Below are 21,416 nucleotides of genomic sequence, written 5' to 3'. Positions count from 1 at the left end.
AAATGTATTTGTGACAAATATTAAGTAATGTAAGAATATTGACATTTAGAATCCATGTATGTAGCCTAGCCTGAAATAGGCTACCGCTTTTAATGCTCTGATGCAAAGTAAACCACCCTTTCTTTAAGGTAATAGATTTATATTATATAAATAATGCTGCACACCTGTTAAATGTTTTGAATCTAAAATATGGTGTAATACTAAGCTTAGTGTAAATATAAGCACAGGCTCATAGACTAGACATTTTCCTGTTTGAATTTGTTTAGCTTGAATTAGTCAGATTAGCTTGATAGATAATATTGGATATACGGTGGGAATTCAGTTTCTGTTTTATCACTTTAGACAACAGAGAGTAATAGTAAGATAAAGATTCAACAGAAAAGCGAAGCTACATGGAGCTACAATCACAAACCAATGTGTGTGTGGTTTTGTGTGCATCAATTAAAGCAGTGCATTAATATGGAATGGTGATTAAACTGACTTGGAACTACCTGTGAATTAAACGGTTTTACTGCATTCCTGCAAGCCAATCAGAATACAGTATTCAGACAGATGGTGGAATGGTTTATTTGATTTATTATTTTAAAAACATTATTTGTTTTACAACTTAAACAGTACAAAATCCTTAAATGAGCTGTGGCAGTTTCCATTTTAACTTACTCTATAATATGCCCAACTCTGGGGCATGTACCCAGCAGGGAACGTTCCCAAAACTTTCACTAACATTATGTAAAAGTTATGTAAATGTTAGAAAAAAAACGTTCCTGAGATAATGTTTCTGGAACAGTCTTATAATGTTTTCATAGTTAAAATACATTGTCGTAACGTTGAGCAAAAACATTCTCATAACAACGTTCTTGTAACGTCTTTATGGTGTTATTTTTACTTGACTGATGTTCTCATAATGTTGAGCGAAAACGTTCTCATAAGAATGTTCTTGTAACATCTTTATGGTGTTATTTTTACATGACTGATGTTCTCATAATGTTTAACAAATACATTCTTGAAACGCCTTCATTTTAGAAGTGATGGGAACAGAAATTACGAGTGTGACCAGTCCCAGATAGCATGTAGTAGTTATCGGCCCGAGCTCGGCTGGCCCTCGGCTCAGACTCGGCATCAGCGAGTATTATCCGTGCCGAGTGTGGCCAACAGTTCGCTCTCGCGCATGTGTTTGTGATGCGCCTGTAAAGCGCTGGCCCGATTCCTGTTCACCGGCCCAAGTCTGGCTGTAGAGTCCGGGCCACTTCTGGCAATGACTCGGCTCGGTTCAGTAGATGGTTACATTAAAATAGCAATAATTAACATTAAACTGTTTTAAACTTTACTTAAGATCTTTACAGTATCTTATAATGTTAATACGCGTCTACTGTCGTGAATTTGTCCAAAACAAATTATCTGCAATAAAATGTAAAAAAAAAAAAAAGTGCTTTATAGGACAGAACACTTTCTGATATTTATAACGATAGCAAATCTATATTTATGTAACGCAGCAGGTCATTCTTATATACGCTTGTTTGTATGTATTTTGAACTTGCTTTATTGCGCTCTCAGGTGATACACCTTCACTCGCGCAGCGTGGGCGGAGTCTTGTACCTGTGCTCGCGAGTGCTGTCTGCCATTTGTGCAGTTTGGATGTAAACAAAACAATGGATTATTTACCAAGAGATATGGATGTGTGGACTCATTTCGATAAAACACTTCTGGTAACCATCGTTGATAATTTCTTTTTATTATTTTACTCAAAAAAAGCTCAAATGAACTCGCAAAACTTCACCTCACGTGAGACTGCAGCGAACGTGGCTTTGTGCGAAACCTAAGTTAAAAAATAAGTAAACGAAATATTTTTCATTTTTGATCGAATTATTGTGTGGGTCTAGAGTTTTTACTCTGCAGAAAACGAGCAACCCAACCCACCAACAGACGAGGAAGATGAGGTATGATAATAGTGGTCCAGCATATACAAAGAGAAAGGTTTGTTTGTATTTTTATCTTCCACTTTCTTGTTTTTGTAAATGCAGTTGCAATAAGGAAACGTTGTTTTTTTTTACCCATATTTCTTAAGAGTGAAGATTTGTTTAAGTGGGTCGTTGTTTTCAAATAACCTCAACTAGATGCATTAGCTAGTTTCAGCTATTTTTATCATGAGAATGTACTGCAGTCATATATGCATCAGTTTGTCTGAGGTCATCCGCAATAGCTCTGTCCTGCTTTTACAGATGCTAAATATAAGCAGACTATACATGTAGACATGCTTATCTCTGCCAAAACACACGTGACTACAACATAAAAACACAACATCACAGTAGGGCTGTGCAAAAAATCGAATACGATTTTCATGCGCATCTCTTCAGTAAAGACGCTCCTGTAATTAGTAGTATATCTCCAGCACGTGCGTTCAGATCAGGGTTGCCAGGTTTTCACAACAAATCCTGCCCAGTTGCTTCTCAAAAACTAGTCCAAAACTAACCCAATCGCGTTTCCAGGAGGTTCCCGATAAAAATTGCATCCCAGGGTTAAAATATAAGTTTTTTGTCAGGGGTTGCCCTGGTAATATTCACATTTTAGGTGCTAAATATCACATTATTGGTATTGGGGTCGCTTCAACCCGCGAACATGACAAAAACAACCGCAGACTTGGCAACACTGGTTGGCATTTACTACACAGAGCCGTAATTCACTGACAATCTACACAAAATCGATTTTAAAATCGCAGGCGATTCTTTCTCGATTTTGAAAGTGATTTTGTGTAGCTTGTCGGTGGACTAAATGCCGCTCCACCTGAACCAGTGTTACCAAGTCTGCGGCTGTTTTTCATGTCCGTGGGTTTGAAGCGACCCCAATAGAGATTGCTAAGACATGTGACCAACTGGGCGGCAATGTCATCAGAACGCAAAGAATTATGGGTATGTTTGGCCAGTTTACCTTGGCTGGCATAGCAGGCTAGTGTTCTGGCATGAAAATAATGAAAAATTAGCGTGAAAAACAGAATATAATCGTACAAAATGCAGCGGACTAAAGAAGACATTGTCGGACCATACCGCCTAAAACTAAATCCTAATGCAAAGACGAGATATGACGAGAAAAAAAAAAGGGAATCAAAGGACTGGATCCTTACGAGCAGAGCGACTGGTCAAGGGACGTCAAACTGTTGCCCAACTTCCAGCACCCATATATTTACAACTACATGATACTAAGTGTTAGTGCATACACACACAAAGTTTTCTATGGACTTTTTATAATGTAAATGTATTCATTTAAATGTATTTACATGTTAAATATGTAAAGAAACTGAAATTAAGTTGGATTGTTACTACTATTTAAGTTATGTACTTGTGTTTGCAACCAAAGAACACTGATTTTGCACAATTATTCCTTAATACAGATAAAGGAGGCAGAATTTCATTCAGTTTTTGTGTATTTTATTTACAGACATGGCTAAAAATCATTACATGTGAGAAGAGACATTACAAAATCTTTTGGAAAACAATAAACATTTACATATTAGATGTGAGCATGGTATATACAGGTCCTTCTCAAAAAATTAGCATATTGTGAAAAAGTTCATTATTTTCCATAATGTAATGATGAAAATTGAACTTTCATATATTTTAGATTCATTGCACACCAACTGAAATATTTCAGGTCTTTTATTGTTTTAATACTGATGATTTTGGCATACAGCTCATGAAAACCCAAAATTCCTATCAAAAAATTAGCATATCATGAAAAGGTTCTCTAAACAAGCTATTAACCTAATCATCTGAATCAACTAATTAACTCTAAACACCTGCAAAAGATTCCTGAGGCTTTTAAGAACTCCCAGCCTGGTTCATTACTCAAAACCGCAATCATGGGTAAGACTGCCGACCTGACTGCTGTCCAGAAGGACATCATTGACACCCTCAAGCGAGACGGGTAAGACACAGAAAGAAATTTCTGAACGAATAGGCTGTTCCCAGAGTGCTGTATCAAGGCACCTCAGTGGGAAGTCTGTGGGAAGGAAAAAGTGTGGCAAAAAAAAAACGCTGCACAACGAGAAGAGGTGACCGGACCCTGAGGAAGATTGTGGAGAGAGGGACCGATTCCAGACCTTGGGGGACCTGCGGAAAGCAGTGGACTGAGTCTGGAGTAGAAACATCCAGAGCCACCGTGCACAGGCGTGTGCAGGAAATGGGCTACAGAGAAGCAGCACTGGACTGTTTGCTCAGTGGTCCAAAGTACTTTTTTCGGATGAAAGCAAATTTTGCATGTCATTCGGAAATCAAGGTGCCAGAGTCTGGAGGAAGACTGGGGAGAAGGAAATGCCAAAATTCCCTGAAGTCCAGTGTCAAGTACCCACAGTCAGTGATGGTCTGGGGTGCCATGTCAGCTGCTGGTGTTGGTCCACTGTGTTTTATCAAGGGCAGGGTCAATGCAGCTAGCTATCAGGAGATTTTGGAGCACTTCATGCTTCCATCTGCTGAAAAGCTTTATGGAGATGAAGATTTCGTTTTTTCAGCACGACCCTGGCACCTGCTCACAGTGCCAACACACTGGTAAATGGTTTACTGACCATGGTATTACTGTGCTCAATTGGCCTGCCAACTCTCCTGACCTGAACCCCATAGAGAATCTGTGGGATATTGTGAAGGGGAAAGTTGAGAGACGCAAGACCCAACACTCTGGATGAGCTTAAGGCCGCTATCGAAGCATCCTGGGCCTCCATAACACCTCAGCAGTGCCACAGGCTGATTGCCTCCATGCCACGCCGCATTGAAGCAGTCATTTCTGGGATTCCCGACCAAGTATTGAGTGCATAACTGAACATAATTATTTGAAGGTTGACTTTTTTTGTATTTAAAAAACACTTTTCTTTTTATTGGTCGGATGAAATATGCAAATTTTTTGAGATAGGAATTTTGGGTTTTCATGAGCTGTATGCCAAAAATCATCAGTATTAAAAACAATAAAAGACCTGAAATATTTCAGTTGGTGTGCAATAAATCTAAAATATATGAAAGTTAAATTTTTATCATTACATTATGGAAAATAATTAACTTTTTCACAATATGCTAATTTTTTGAGAAGGACCTGGAATTCTCCAAAAGGGCTTGAACCGGTCTGTGTTCGTAGCTTTGACCTCAGTATGGCCGAGGTACAGAGAAGGGGTCCAGTCAGGATCACACTCCAACATTTCATAGGCAGGTTTGCCTGCAAACACAGTCACCAAATAAATTGCTATGTAGCCTAGATGTAAAACATTTAAAACTGATTAACGTTACGCTTTAGTACGTTGGTAACTTAAGCTCATCTTCTAGCCATTTCATGCTCACGTTAATTAACAGTTAACATTGGCCTAACGTCAAATCTAATGGTCTGGTTGAGTCAAAAAAACACACTGGTTATTTGCCCACAACATAACATTTACAGAGAGTAATTGTAACTTACCTTTGTGAAAATGTTTTGAACACACCATCGTGTGGAGTGTTATCGAAGGTAATCTTGGGCTCCTTACTGCTGCTAACGTTATCCATGCCATTCGTCAACTTTTTGTCACCTCTGAAACATGGATTGTACTATTGTTTTTTGTCGCTGGAAAACGATAAAAGGATATTCCGTTCTTAAGCTTTACGCCACTTCTATCGTGAGAACGACTATTCCAGTTTATAACAGCGTTCTTCCCTCCATGCATAGAAGTCTGGCGCGTTATGTTTGTGCCGCTGTTTCCCAAAATGCTTTGCGTTCACCACTGGGAATACGTCATGATGACGACACATTAGCAATCTCTATACCAATAACGTGATATTTAGCCCCTAAAATGTGAATATTACCAGGGCAACCCTGACAAAAACGTATATTTTAACCCCGGGATGCAATTTTTATCGGGGAACCTCCTGGAAACGCGATTGGGCTAGTTACTTTAATTGCTTCTTCATTTTGGATGTAGAGACACACAGGAGTAACTGATTATTTCTCTTAACATGCTACACATGTCTTTTAATATTTCTATGTTTTGTAGTAACCAATAGAAGCTGAAGGAATGGCAGATGTTACTCAGACAATTGTGAACACCGAGCAGTGTTTGAAGTCCAAGACAGAGAAATCATCTTTATCATATTTCTGACTGAACTAGCAAGGAGCATTAGGGGCAATGAGAAAGTAAGTTCAAGTTAAATGTTTGCATTGACAATTTCACCTTTATTTTCTGCAGTAACTGCGGGGAATATTAACTGAAGAGACCTGATCAACAGCAAGCTTTGGATCTTCTGAATGTGTATTTTTCAAGCATTTTATTGCAGGGTTCACTGTTATTTTTCTGCATAGAGATGAGTGTTGAAAAGTTATTATTTAGTTACTTCAATATATAGTTAACCAGAATTCTGTCATTTACACTTTACCAAACTTCTGACTTTTGTTTTTCTGCAGAACTCAAAAGAACATACTTTGAAGAATGCTGGTAATCAAACCCAACAAGTTTGTCAGGTATGGACCGTATGAAGGATATGAGACTAAATGATTTTTTTCATTTTTTGGGTAAACTCTCTTTAATTAGCATGCTACACACTAAATATTAATCATGCTGGGCACAGCCATTTATTGTGCTGTCACTGCAGTTAGTGCTGTAAATAGTCTGTCAAATAACAGGTACATTGCTACAACATAAATTTAATGTAGTTCACAATGATGCATTACGTTAGACCTTTACTAATAGATACTTGTATATTATTTGCTCTTTACAGGTGCAGAAATAAAAACTTTCAAACAAAGATGTCACCTGATTAAGAAGTGGAAAGACATGTTACACCACAACAACCATAAATCCTCAGCGATTTGAAAATTGGCAACAACTAAGGAAAAGTACTCATTGTTTCACTCAAAAATGATCCATGGTAATAGTTGTAAATGATCAGATTAATAAATAAAAGTACAAAATGTTTTTAATTTTAAAACTTTGCCATTTACTAATGTGTAAAACACTAAGTTTTGGTGTCTCTTTACAATAAAGTTTCATTAGTTAACGTTAGTAAATGTTGAAATTAACATTAAATAACAATGAGCAATAATTTGTTACAATTTGCATTAATCTTTGATATGGTTAAAAAACAACTTTGTTAGTTCATGTTAGATCTGGTCCATAAAATAATGTCAACAGGCACAACTTTTGTTCTTAACAATGTATTAGTGAATGTTGAAATTAACTAGGTTAATATATTAACTACATTTAACTAAGGTTAATGTTTAGTATTTGTCATGTTAGTTCATGATAGGTAGGTAACTAATGTTACAAATGAAACCTTATTGTAAATTGTAAAGTGTCACCTGAGTGTTTATTGTTTATACATGGTAAATTATTTATACGCAAGTATAAATAAATGCAAGGGTAATTTCGCTAAATGTTGTGTTTTTTATATACATATATACTTTATGTATAACTTTTTTCATTTTTTTTACTGCAATTGCATGAGTTCTTTACTTTTAAAATGCATTTATCATAATGAGATGAGTTGGGGTTAGCGGTAAGTAAACATTTTGGCAGCATATTCATTTTAAATGAAAGATTAGTGAACAGTAAAGAAGATATTAAAAATGAATCCGGGCCACATCCGGGGCACTGTACACTTCAGTGTTGGGCTGATTCCGGCTCGGATGCAGCAGTGTCGGTTTTTAAGATGATAGGACGGAATGTTTCTATAACATTCACATAAACCAAGAAAAAACTGTCCTAACATTCAAAAAATTCAAATTTCAAACATTTAACGAACATTCACTAATAGCATTTTCATAACGTTTTCAAGATGATAGAATGAAATGTTTCTATAATGTTCACATAAACCGAGAAAATTTTTTTCCTAATACATTCAAAAAATGCAAATTTTAAACATTTAAAGAACAGTAATGAAGTTTTCGTAATGTTTTCAAAATGGTAGGATGGAATGTTCCTGTAACGTTCGCAGAAACCCAACGAAAAATGTTCTTAATACATAAAAAAAACCTTGCCATTTTCAACGTGTACAAAACATTCCGGAATAACGTTTTCATAACTTAAAGGAAATGTTAGTAAAATGTTCTGACAACTCATTTTTATTAGCTGGATAGTCATGTAAGGTCAATGTGTGGCAAGTCTTGATTTCCCTTATATTTTTCATTAACAGTCTTCCAGAGACATTTGAACTATTTTAAACTCACTATTTTAGTAGACTATTTGCCTGAAAGTGACCCGGAATATGTTTTCTTTTTGTGTTCAGGTCTCAGAAAGCAGACAGTGATCTCCCATCGTTTGTAAACAGGATCCTAATTAAATATGATTAATACATTACCATATTAATGCAATCTGCGTATTAAAACTCTTTAGCTTTGGTAGGGAGGGAAAACAAGGTAAATACCGTGAGCGAGAGAATGATGCATGTGGTTCTATTTTGCATGTAGATTTCAGACCACTCTACCTCTTATGAACTTGTGGACATAAGAGAAAGATACGCTGGTATTCTAAACACATAATCAGTATTTTTCAATGAGGTTGGGTGTGTATTTGAAGTAGAGATTTGTATTAATTACTGCACATGAATTTGCTCTAAAAGCATCTCCGCAACATTACCACTTTCTTGCTTAATATGCCACCGATAAATTCTGTTTTTCCTCTTCAATATGCTGTCGGTTTCATCGATTTTTCATTTAGGAGATCAACCCAGTACCTTCGTTGCACCCCTTTGTTAACCCAGTTACACGTCTTCAAAGCTCTCATGAAATGCCGAATTTAATCGATAAATCATAATGCACCAGCCACCATTTCAACTTCAGCTTTATAAAATCCATATTTTACCCTTATTTTGCTCACTTTCTTTCCTATTTTTCCTTGTCTCTGGAGCAGATTGAAAGTGCTGCGCTGATTTGACACTAGGGGAAGGAGGGGCCTTGCATAATTTACCGGGGTCCTATGCAGCTTGCGTAGTGAGTGTATAGGGTAGATTGGCTCTGGTTCCATTGGATTAGTGGAGTAATAGTAAATAATAATATAGTAGGTAATTGTAAATGTGTAAAGTTGCATAAGTTTGTTACTTAGTGTCATATCCATATAAATCATTATTATGGTTTCTATGGCTAGGACCTGCAGTTCCTATAAGGATTTAAGTTTACTACTAGACTAGAAACAGTTAAAAAAAAAAAAAGTTAGCAGGTGCATAAGACAGCGCTACATCCCACTTCATAACAAACAATATTTTTACACTTTTGTGAATAGTTACCTGTCAGGGTCTTTGGAAAAACAAAGAGAGCCAAGATTTGTACTGTCACACTGATAGTTTTTGCAGTGGATTGCCCAACATTGCGTTCTTTTATTACACTTTGACTTCTCTTTCGTTGTTATTCTGTCTATTTCTGTGTATCTGTGGTGTTGTCCAGTTGGAATTTTCACCCTAAAATGGCAGCCGTGCTACTGAATCGCCACCTAGTGGCTGTTACTCAAAAAGCATCAGAGTTTTGCCTATTGGTATTTCAGACCTGCCAACCTGTACGCATGTTGTAGAGCAGTGGTTCTCAATCACATTCCTGGAGGACCCCCATCACTGCACATTTTGCATGTCTCTTTAATCAAACACACCTGATTCAGGTCACCTGCTCATTAGTAGAGATTCACAGACTTGAAATGTGTGTTTTGTAAGAAGGAGGAGTGATGAATGTTGTGTTATGAGGGGTCCTCCAGGAATGTGGTTGAGAACCACTGTTGTAGAGTGACAATGAAGTGTCAGTTGTTGTGATGAGCAGTAGAGGGCAGGCTAATGCTGTTGGTATTTGCTTAAAAAGCAGCAGAGAAAAACAGTGTGTGTGCAAATTGACTCCACCTGTGATGTGATTGAGTGTACTGCTGTTTGATGCATTCTGCTGAGTAAACGCAATCTTGAACAGATCTCATGCCTCCTCAAGTTATTACATTTTGGCGATGAAGATAAGCAAAGGAGTTTTTTGGAAGGTGAAAAAAACTGGATCTCAATGAGTTGGAGCTTTGGAAAAGAAGATGGCCAATCTGGTAGGAACATTTACACCATTTGATAGTCAGTCTCAGTCTTGGGAAGAATATTGTGAAATATTGCAGCATTTCTTCAAGGCAAATAAAACTACAGAAGCAGCCAAGCAAAAAGCTATATTGTTGAGCTCTGTGGGAAGTCAAACATACAGTCTACTGAGAAATGTATTAAGCCCAGTTAAACCAGGCTCAAAGATGTTTGATGAATTAGTGGATGTACTTAAAGAGCATTTCAACTCAAAGCCCAGTGAAATTGTATGATTTAAATTCAATTTATGATCAAGAGAAGAGGGGGAAACTGTGCTTGATTATGTAGTAGTATTGAGGAAATTGGCTCATGATTGTAGTTATGGTGAAAAACTGACAGAAATGCTTCGGGATAGACTGGTATGTGGCATAATTGATGATTGTATTCAATGTAGACTATTGGCTGAAACGGATTTAACATTTGAGAAGGCATTGAAAATAGCCCAAGCAATGAAAACAGCCAATAAAGGTGTGAGAGATTTGCAAGCTCAATGCCCAGAAAAATCCATTTCAATGAGAATGCATAGAACGTCAGTGAAGCAAGATTATGGTCAAAGTAAAGCATGTTATAGATGCGGAAGTTTGCAACATTTGGCTAACAAATGTAAATTTCCTTCTGAGAAATGTCATAAATTGGAAAACAAGGACACATAATGAAGGTATGTAGATCAAAAACTTCCCTTGGGGAATCTAACTTCCAAGGGGGAGGAAGATGTAAGAGAGGAGGACAAAGAATGCATTATGTGAGCAGCGATTAAAAAAAAAAAAAAAGTGCATCTGCATTTGATGAAGAAGGTATTTCTACAGTGTACAGTTTGCAAGAAACAGAAATTCCAAAAGTAGCTCCACTGACCATCACATAGGGTGTTAATTGGGACAAATGCACAGTTTGAAGTGGATACAGGATGTGGGGTAACAATAATAAATAGGTCCCCCTTTGCCAAATTGTGGGAAACGGATACAATTCCTGAATTAAAGGCCTGTTCTTTGAATTTAAAGACCTATACTGGCCAAGCTCTAACCATGTTGGGTTCTGCATAAGTAGAAGTCCGATATAAAGGAACGATGAAGGAGTTACCGGTAGTGGTAGTACCTGGAGCAGGACCCAATTTATTGGGCAAAGGATGGATTAAGTATTTGGGCATGGGATGGGAGGCCCTACATAGAATGCAAGGGGTGAAAAATTTTACTTTGCCTGAAGCCCTTAGCCGACATGAAGAACTGTTTAAAGAGGAGTTGGGGGAACTGAAGGGTCCACCAGCAAAGATTTATGTAGCTGTCCCAAGCAGTCCCAAGGTTTTTCAAAGCCCGGCCAGTCCCTTATGCAATGAAGGCAAAAGTTGAAGTTGAAATAGAACGCCTGTTAAGAGAACATATCATAGAACCTGTTAAACACTCTGAATGGGCTGCACCTGTAGTACCTGTTTTAAAGTCTGATAACACTATATGTCTATGTGGGGACTACAAGCTAACGGTAAACAGAGTTGCAAAGCTAGAACAGTACCCCATTTCTCGGCTAGAGGATTTGTTTGCAACTTTGTCAGGTGGACAGAAGGTCACAAAATTGGAAATGAGCCATGCTTATTATTAGATTGCCTTAAGCCCTATTCGCACGGGATTAGTATTATCTAGGGACCTTGTGTGATTTTGAAATTACCCTCACACATCTGAATTTCGTGTGGTGCATTCGCACTGGATAAGCGAAGCCTGTGATTTGACTAGAATTTACTGACTTATCTCCCGGATACCTGGATGTCAAGGGTTTGAGAGTCCCGTTCTGTGGTTCAGATGGATTGATTAAATAAATAAATAATATAGTTTCTTGCGCTGTGTTATTTACATTTCACCAGGTTTAAATAATATCTCAAGCTTTATGCTTGATTTATTTTTAACACATTAACCTCAAAACCTTTTCAGCTTTCTCTTTCTGCAAACTGTATGGTGTAGCGATATGACAGCACCCAAAAAACTATTAAACACTCCAACGCAGCTCCATTCTTCGCGAAAGATGGATAAAAACGCGCACAGGAAACAAAAACCTCGAAAAATGATATACGACCCGCCGAATCCAGGCCAAAACACAGAGATGTTGATTCGCACGGTCTGTGACCTTCGAAGTGTGGGTACTTAACTTTGGAACACAGCTACAGTCAAATGCTTTGTTCCTGAATGAATCAGCCATTTGAACTAATCTGTTGAAGCTCAATGACTCACTCGGTCACTTGTTGCCACTTACTGGCGGTTTTAATTTCACATTGACAATTTTTTTCATGTTTTAAATTATTTAAAATATCACTATTCATGTTTTAGGTTAAAAACAAAACTTTAGGCCTATTTATGCATCTGTAACTGCAGGTGAAATGCATCCATGTCCCTTCTGAGATACATTAAACTGTAGGCTAAATTAGATTAGATTAGATTCAGCTTTATTGTCATTGCACATGGGTTCAGTGGGCAGAATTCAGTAATGAGACAGCTGTAGGGAAAAAGCTGTTCCTGAGTCTGCTGGTCCTTGTCCAGAGGCTCCTGAAGCATCTCCCGGAGGGCAGGAGGTTAAACATTCTATGGGCAGGGTGAGAGGAGTCTTTAAGAATGCTGCGAGCTCGATGTAGACAGCATTTTCTCTGGATGTCCTCAATAGCAGGAAGTGATGCGTTGGGCGGTTTTCACCATCCTCTGCAGTGCCTTGCGGTCAGCAACTGAGCAGTTCCCATACCGGACTGTGATACAACTGGTCAGGATGTTCTTGATCGCACACCGGTAGAAGTTCACCAGGATGGCTTAAGACAACTGGTTCTTCTTCAGTGTCCTAAGGAAGAAGAGGCACTGGTGAGCCTTCTTGACCAGGCTTCAGGGTGGTTCCCAGGAACTTAAAGCTGGAGACACATTCAACAACCATCCCGTTAATGTGGATGGGGTCATGCATGATTCCTTTCTTCTTCCTGAAGTCCACAATGAGCTCCTTTGTCTTACTGGTGTAAACCCTCTGGAGTCGACTAACGCGGGTATACGTTTTGTGGCATATTCTCCTGATGACGCCGAGTTCACACCGCAAGCTGCAGCAGAGCAGAAGCAGCGCGTATTTTTTTCGGTGCCTATGTTAACAGATGAAAGCGTTCACACCGCACGCAGAGGCTGCGCGGCAGAGCGTTGCAGGAGCAGAGCAGAAGCAGCAGTGCTGCAATCGTTTCGGCGCTGGGTCTATTTTTGCTGCTCTGCTGACGCTCAGTTAAAGTGAAAGTACACCTTTGATGGACAATATAAATATGATTTCACACAAAAAGTGCTCTAAATGCACAAAATAAGCACATCTAAGGTGTTTTAATAAGAACTGGAGTATGTTAGGAAAGAAAATGAATATTAAAAATATGTATAGAAGATAAAGTGACAATGATCATGGGCAAAATACACGTACTGACACGAAAAAGTAATTTTCCCCAAAATTTGCATTAATGATATCTACTGTGTTTTTAGCAAATTACATTAAAAATGTATGCTATTTAAATTCACACACATATATATTTTACAAAATCTGTTAAAGTACTTGCAGTTCTATCCAAAAAAACTTTTTTTGGCTGAAATACAAAAACAACTTTAAATAATTTATACTGCTAGTTTAGCCTTAGAGATTTATTTATTATTAGTAGTAGTCGTATTCTTATAACTAGGCCTATATATTGGCAGAAGATGTTCAGCGGCTCTTAGTGCAGATGGCAAGTAATTTTATGGCGTTTTTGACGCTTTCGCTGGCACACGAGCAAACAACTCAATATACAGTACATATGCAAATAGCATAGATTAATATAGGCCTAGCACACATAGCTACAGTATAGACATCTACGATCTGCGTCTTTTTTTTCTATTTTCGAGAGTTTGCTCATTTACATTGTCTCTGTTAAGAAGTTTGCCGTATACATTTATGAATTATCTATAAGCTTTTTATGATGGGTAATGTATTTGATGTGTCAGATATTCTGTGTATCAACATATAAAAAAGTTTTTTATGTAAGAGCTAATATAATAAATAATTCGGATTTTATATATATATATATATAATATATAATATATATATATATATATATTTATATTTATATATATATATATATATATATATATTCCTCTAATACATTGGGATGTTCAGCAGAAAACATGTGTTGGCTACATAAAACCAATGTGTGAAATTGTAGAATTATTGTTCTTTTCAAGAAAAAACAAAATTGATTCAATTGGAACCAATTGACAGTACTCTGTCCAAAATCCGCTGTTCAGTTGCGTGCTGCCTCCGCTGCCGGTGTGAAAGCAAAATAGCCGCGTGCTGCTTCCGCTCTGCCTACCTGCTGCTAACGCGCTCCTTCTGCTCTGCTGCCGCTTGCGGTGTGAACCCGGCCTAAGACTGAAAAGAACTTAAATTACACTTTCAGTTTTGATCGTACAGATAAGAGCAATACATCAATCGAATCTGTAAAGGGACTACTTTTTATATTTGTATACACACATAATAACAACAAAACTTTGTGCATTTATAAAATAAAGAAAACAAACCGAGTGCACTGTCTGCCGCCTTGGTTCTGTGTGATCTTCATTTAGAAATGCATCATTAAAACGAACTGTAACTCAACAAATACTAAACACAGAGACATGAGAGATCTATAGAAAGCTTGACATGTCTACTTTTAAACTAAACAAGTCTTATCGAAAACAAATATTCTGTGATAAAGTAATCCACATGAAAACAACGCGATGTCCAGTATTTCACGTCTCCCTTCATTATATCTAATGCGACCACGCCCACGCATCGAGCGCGCTATTGATATTACAATCATCTACGTGAAGATCATGGCGGGAAGCAACCCACATCAGAGCAAACAAAGCAGCGAGACTGTACTTACATTTTTTTAAATGTTACTGTTCACTTCGTGCTGAGAGGAATAAGATTTGGATTACCTCATAAAGAAAAATGAAGCAGCTTGACCCAGCAGAGATCATAAACATGAGTAAGTCTTTATTATTAATCTACTTGTATTAGTTTTCTTGTAACTTGTACACATTTTACTGGTTAGACTTGATCCAAAATATAATTCCTGACTAAATGTTTAATCAAGTGAAACATTATGAAGTTTCATTTACATCATCTCAATGTTTCACGATACCAGGATTGTTTTTATTTTTATGTTCTAACGTATAACATAGACAGCAATAAGATATAAAAGTAATATGAGGTATGTGCCAGGTATGTGGTGTTCATTTATATATTTCAACATGACACAATACCAGTCAAAACTTTTGAACAGTAAGATTTTTAATGTTTTTGTAAAGAATTCTCTTCTGCTGACCAAGCCTGCATTTATTTGATCCAAAATAGAAAGTTGCATTTGCTAAAGCAGTAATATTGTGAAATATTTTTACTATTTTAAATAACTGCTTTCTATTTGAATATATTTTTAAATTTAATTTATTCCTGTGATCAAAGCTAAATTTTCAGCATCATTACTCCAGTCTTACTCCAAGTGTAACAATATACACTATACCATTCAAAATTTGGGAGTCAGTATACAGTGGGTATGGAAAGTATTTTGATATATTGAAAACAGTAAATATGTTATGTTGTGTTATTTTGCTATAGTTGTTTGTTCATTTTTTTTCTACATTAATGTACACCCAGCACTGACAGAAAAACACAGAATTGTTGACATTTTTGCACATTTATTAAAAAAAAAAACCTGAAATATCACATGGTCCTAAGTATTCAGACCCTTTACTCAGTATTTATTAGAAGCACTCTTTTGATCTAATACAGCCATGAGTCTTTTTGGGAAAGATGCAACAAGTTTTTCACACCTGGATTTGGGGATCCTCTGCCATTCCTCCATACAGATCCTCTCCAGTTCTGCCAGGTTGGATGGTAAACGTTGGTGGACAGCCATTTTCAGGTCTCTCCAGAGATGCTCAATTGGGTTTAAGTCAGGGCTCCGGCTGGGACATTCAAGAACAGTCACGGAGTTGTTGTGAAGCCACTCAGTTATTTTAGCTGTGTGCTTAGGGTCATTGTCTTGTTGGATGGTGAACCTTCGGCCCAGTCTGAGGTCCTGAGCACTCTGGAGAAGGTTTTCTTCCAGGATATCCCTGTACTTGGCCGCATTCATCTTTCCCTTGATTGCAACCAGTCGTCCTGTCCCTGCAGCTGAAAAACACCCCCACAGCATGATGCTGCCACCACCATGCTTCACTGTTGGGACTGTATTGGACAGGTGATGAGCAGTGCCTGGTTTTCTCCACACATACCGCTTAGAATTACGGCCAAAAAGTTCTATCTTGGTCTCATCAGACCAGAGAATCTTATTTCTCACCATCTTGGAGTCCTTCAGGCAGTGATGGAGTACTTGAGTCCTGGACTCGGACTCGAGTCCGACTCGAGTCACTATTCTTTGGACTCGAGTCCGACTCGAGACTCCATTCTCTGGACTCGTGACTCGACTTGGACTCGCGGACTGATGACTCGTACTTGGACTCGGACTCAAGGATATATAAAATCGGACTTGAGCATTCATCACGTTGTTTTTGACTAAATATGTTATAAAAAAAATTATATAAGGTGTTACACTTTTCCTGTTTCGTGCCCAAGACCGGCTGGGATCTATTTTTTCCCCCTCACACAACACTGCTACCGCAGCCGCTCGCTCTCTTTGCTTGACAACACACTCACTGACGTCACTCACTTTACGCTCGTGCATGTCAGATCAGATTACATGATTTTTTTTTTTGCCTGTTGCGATAGTCACTGTGTCAGATGGATGACGCAATTTTGACTCCTAAAATCCTGTGGTGTCGTGAACAAGAAACATGTCAGACTAACGTTACACGTTGCTTTTTGACCAGTCGCGTGCCGTCACACACACACATTCACTTGAACACATACAAACACACTCACGCTAAATCACTCAGTCACTCACACACAAACGCTCTCTCTCTCTCTCTCTCTCGCTCTCTCTCTCGCTCTCGCGCTCTCTCTCTCTCGGCATATCGTATTGATTTTTATGTTTTAAGTATCTTTAAAATACAGTGTCCTGTAAAATGCACATTTCTTTTTTTCGCTGAGTGTACACTGCCTTCAGGTGTTTTTTAGCAAACTCCATGCAGGCTTTCATGTGTCTTGCACTGAGGAGAGGCTTCCGTCGGGCCACTCTGCCATAAAGCCCTGACTGGTGGAGGGCTGCAGTGATGGTTGACTTTCTACAACTTTCTCCCATCTCCCGACTGCATCTTTGGAGCTCAGCCACAGTGATCTTTGGGTTCTTCTTTACCTCTCTCACCAAGGCACTTCTCCCCCGATAGCTCAGTTTGGCCGGACGGCCAGCGGAAGGGTTCTGGTCATCCCAAATGTCTTCCATTTGAGGATTATAGAGGCCACTGTGCTCTTAGGAACCTTAAGTGCAGCAGAATTTTTTTTGTAACCTTGCCCAGATCTGTGCCTTGCCACAATTCTGTCTCTGAGCTCTTCAGGCAGTTCCTTTGACCTCATGATTCTCATTTGCTCTGACATGCACTGTGAGCTGTAAGGTCTTATATAGACAGGTGTGTGGCTTTCCTAATCAAGTCCAATCAGTAAAATCAAACTCAGCTGGACTCAAATGAAGGTGTAGAACCATTTCAAGGATGATCAGTAGAAATGGACAGCACCTGAGTTAAATATATGAGTGTCACAGCAAAGGGTCTGAATACTTAGGACCATGTGATATTTCAGTTTTTCTTTTTTAATAAATCTGCAAACATGTCAACAATTCTGTGTTTTTTTTGTAAATATGGAGTGCTGTGTGTACATTACATTAATGAGGAGAAAAAAAGAACTTAAGTGATTTTAGCAAATGGCAAACTATAACAGAGCAAACTATAACAGAGTGAAAAATTTAAGGGGGTCTAAATACTTTCCGTACCCACTGTATATAGAAATTAAAACTTTTATTTAGCAGACAACTGATGATAAAGACATTGATCATGTTACAAACGATGCTGTTATTTCAATTAATCAAATATACAGTACAGGTCAAAAGTTTGGAAACATTACTATTTTTAATGTTTTTGAAAGAAGTCTCTTCTGCTCATCAAGCCTGCATTTATTTGATCAAAAATACAGAAAAAAACAGTAATATTGTGAAATATTATTACAACTTAAAATAATAGTTTTCTATTTGAATATACTTAAAAAAAAAAAATTTATTCCTGTGATGCAAAGCTGAATTTTCAGCATCATTACTCCAGCCTTCAGTGTCACATGTAACATCCAGTCTATCACATGATCATTTAGAAATCATTCTAATATTCTGATTTATTATGAGTGTTGGAAACAGTTCTGCTGTCTAATATATTCTGCTGTCTATTTTATATTTACTGACCCCAAATTACTGACAAGTAGTGTATATTATTACAAAATATTTATATTTTAAAAACATAGCTTCTTTTTTTTTTTACTTTTTATTCATCAAAGTATCCTAAAAAGTATCACATGTTCTGAAAAAATATTAAGCAGTAGAACTGTTTCCAACTTGATAATGAATCATCATATTAGAATGATTTCTAAATGATCATGTGATAATGATCCTAAAAATTCAGCTTTGCATCACAGAAATAAATGATAATTTAAAGTATGATAAATTTAAAAACAATTATTTTAAATTGCAATAATATATCACAATATTACAGTTTTTTTTCTGTATTTTTGATCAAATAAATGCAGGCTTGATGAGCAGAAGAAACTTCTTTCAAAAACATTAAAAATAGTAATGTTTCCAAACTTTTGACCTGTACTATATATATATTTAAGTTAAAAATAGTAATGTTTCCAAAATATATATAATATATATTTATATTATTTTTTTTTTTTTTTTTATTTATATTTGATTGAAAGAACAGCATCTTTTGTAACATGATCAATGTCTTTATCATCATAAATATATATAATAATAATAATAATATAATAATAAATGATTTTTTGCTTAGCAAATCAGAATATTAGAATGATATCTGAAGGATCGTGTGACTGGAGTAATGATGCTAAAAATTCAGAATTGAAAGTCAGCTTTGATTGTTCTTAGTAAACTCACAAGTGAGTCTCAAGTTATTTTGTGGGATAATTAAATATATTCTAAATAAACTACAAACATAAAAATATATACATTTATTTTGTCCTCACATTCTTAATTGTAACTCTTCCGTCTTGGTCACATACCTGGCTGAAAGGCTCATTATGCATCTCATTATGCGGGCCTTTGTTTTCTCAGGTGTGAATCACACTAATATTCATGGTCAATCATGCCTACTCGCATATGCCCTTTCGAAACAAAAAGTGTCTTAGAAAATTTAAATCAATCTATTGTTTTCTGTGAGTGAGTAAACCAGATGATTTTCACATCATTTTGAAGAAAAAATTCTAGGCTGCTAGATCCAAGTTTGACAGTCTTGTGAACAAATGTTCTGTATGTGTTTTATGACCTTATTTCAGTAACTTCAAATTTGTAGTTTTTCACGAACCAAGCATAAACGTTGTTTTCTCAAAAACACAATAATGTACATATATGCTATTTACATAATATTGTAGCTCAGTTTGTACTAATTACAGTGTTATTAGACTTTAGCCATGTATATGTTTATAAGCAACTGAAAAAAGCACAAGAGTCAGGCATTGTCAAAACTTCTCCAGGCCCCCAAAACCCCTTAGATCCCAGAGGGTTAAGGAGCAGGTTGTTCTAAGCGCACCATGCGGTCAGGTGCTGAACCTCCTCCCTGTAGTCAGTCTCATCATTGTCTCTGATGAGGCCAATCACCGTGGTGTCATCTGCAAACTTAATGATGTAGTTGGATCCATGCACAGGCTTGCAGACGTGGGTGTAGAGGGAGTAGAGAAATGGGCTCAGCACACAGCCCTGTGGTACGCCGTTGTTGAGTGTGATGGTGGTGGAGCAGGTGTGGCCTGACCTAACATACTGAGGTCTGTTGGTCAAGAAAGTCCATAATCCAGTTGCAGAGGGAGGTGTTAATGTCCAGGTCTCCAAGTTTTGTGGTCAGCTTGGAGGGAATGACAGTGTTAAATGCTGAGCTGAAGTCAACAAATAACATCTGTGCATATGTGTTGTTATTGTCCAATTGTGTGAGTACCGGGTGCAGCACTGTGCGTACTGCATCCTCTGCACTCCAATTGCTACGGTAGGCAAATTGGTGTGGGTCTAGTGTGGGTGGGAGGTAGCCCTTGAGGTGTGCTAGGACCAGTCGCTCAAAGCAGTTCATAACAATAGGTATGAGTGCCATGGGGCGGTAGTCATTCAGGCACGTTGGGGAGGAGTGTTTTGGCACTGGCACAATGGATGTGGACTTTAAGCATGTTGGCACAGTTGCTTGGGTGAGGGACAGGTTGAAATTGTCTGTGAAGACCCCTGCAAGCTGTTCTGGACATGCCCTAAGCACACGTCCAGGAATGCCATCGGGGCCAGCAGCCTTGATCTGAAGGCAGTGTTGAAGGCTTTCAGCAGGATTCGCACCTTCTTGTTCATCCATGGCTTCTGATTTGGGTACGTTGTGATCTGTTTCTCTGTTGTAACACTGTCAGTGGTGGTGCTGATGTAATCTAGTACAGAGGAGGTATAGATATCAATGTCCCTGTGAGAGCCACAGGCAGCCTGAGAAGCAAACATACTCCAGTCCGTGTATTGAAACCTGTCCTGAAGTAAAGAGTCTGCTCAAGTTGGCCACAATTTGATGGTCCTCAATGATGGCTTCACATGTGAGAGCCACAGGCATCCTGAGAAACAAAGAAACAAAGAAAGGTGATCAGACTGTCCCATGTGGGGGAGGGGGGTCGCGATGTAAGATCCATCAATGTTTGTGTAAATATGATCCAAAGTTTTTTTCTCCTCTACTGTGGCAGGAAACTTGTTGATGGAATTTGGGGAGTACTGTCTTTAAGTTGGAGTGATTAAAATTAGGGATCCAATGATACCATTTTTTCAGAACTGATCTGATCCAATCCCTGATGCCGATGCTGATACCGATCCAATCCGATACCAGCTCAGTTTTTTTTTATTCGATGTAGAATTCTATACTTCTATATGTGTTGACCTGATCGGCACTCTTTTGTGTGTTAAACATATAGACAACTTAATATAGACAACTTAATTTGAATGAAAAATAATAAATGAAAAAATATATAATCATAATCTATGACAAAAATACTATTTTAAACTAGGTTAGTAGATAATTCAGCAACAAAAGATACTCTAGAAAAATCACAGGTGCACAATAATTTTATAAAATCATGTGAAATATTTTATTTACAAATAAAAGTGAATGTCTAAAATCTTACAAAAAACGTTACACATTGCTCTTTGTATTGTTGTAA

The 21,416-nt window shown here is 37.6% G+C and overlaps 1 long non-coding RNA gene across 1 annotated transcript; it reads left to right on the top strand.

Annotated features, from left to right (window-relative positions):
• The first annotated feature begins 1,590 nt into the window (after nt 1–1,590).
• LOC109071682 lies at nt 1,591–9,509 on the top strand. Its single transcript, XR_006160041.1, has 4 exons — nt 1,591–1,974; nt 6,002–6,141; nt 6,409–6,465; nt 6,723–9,509. It is a non-coding gene; the product is annotated as an uncharacterized LOC109071682 (long non-coding RNA).
• Nucleotides 9,510–21,416: the final 11,907 nt, after the last annotated feature.

Source organism: Cyprinus carpio, chromosome A1 (genome assembly GCF_018340385.1).
Source record: "Cyprinus carpio isolate SPL01 chromosome A1, ASM1834038v1, whole genome shotgun sequence".
In the NCBI taxonomy this organism is placed as follows: domain Eukaryota; kingdom Metazoa; phylum Chordata; class Actinopteri; order Cypriniformes; family Cyprinidae; genus Cyprinus; species Cyprinus carpio.
Note: the sequence above shows the minus strand (reverse complement) of the source record. Positions and strands in the feature narration are given on the sequence as shown.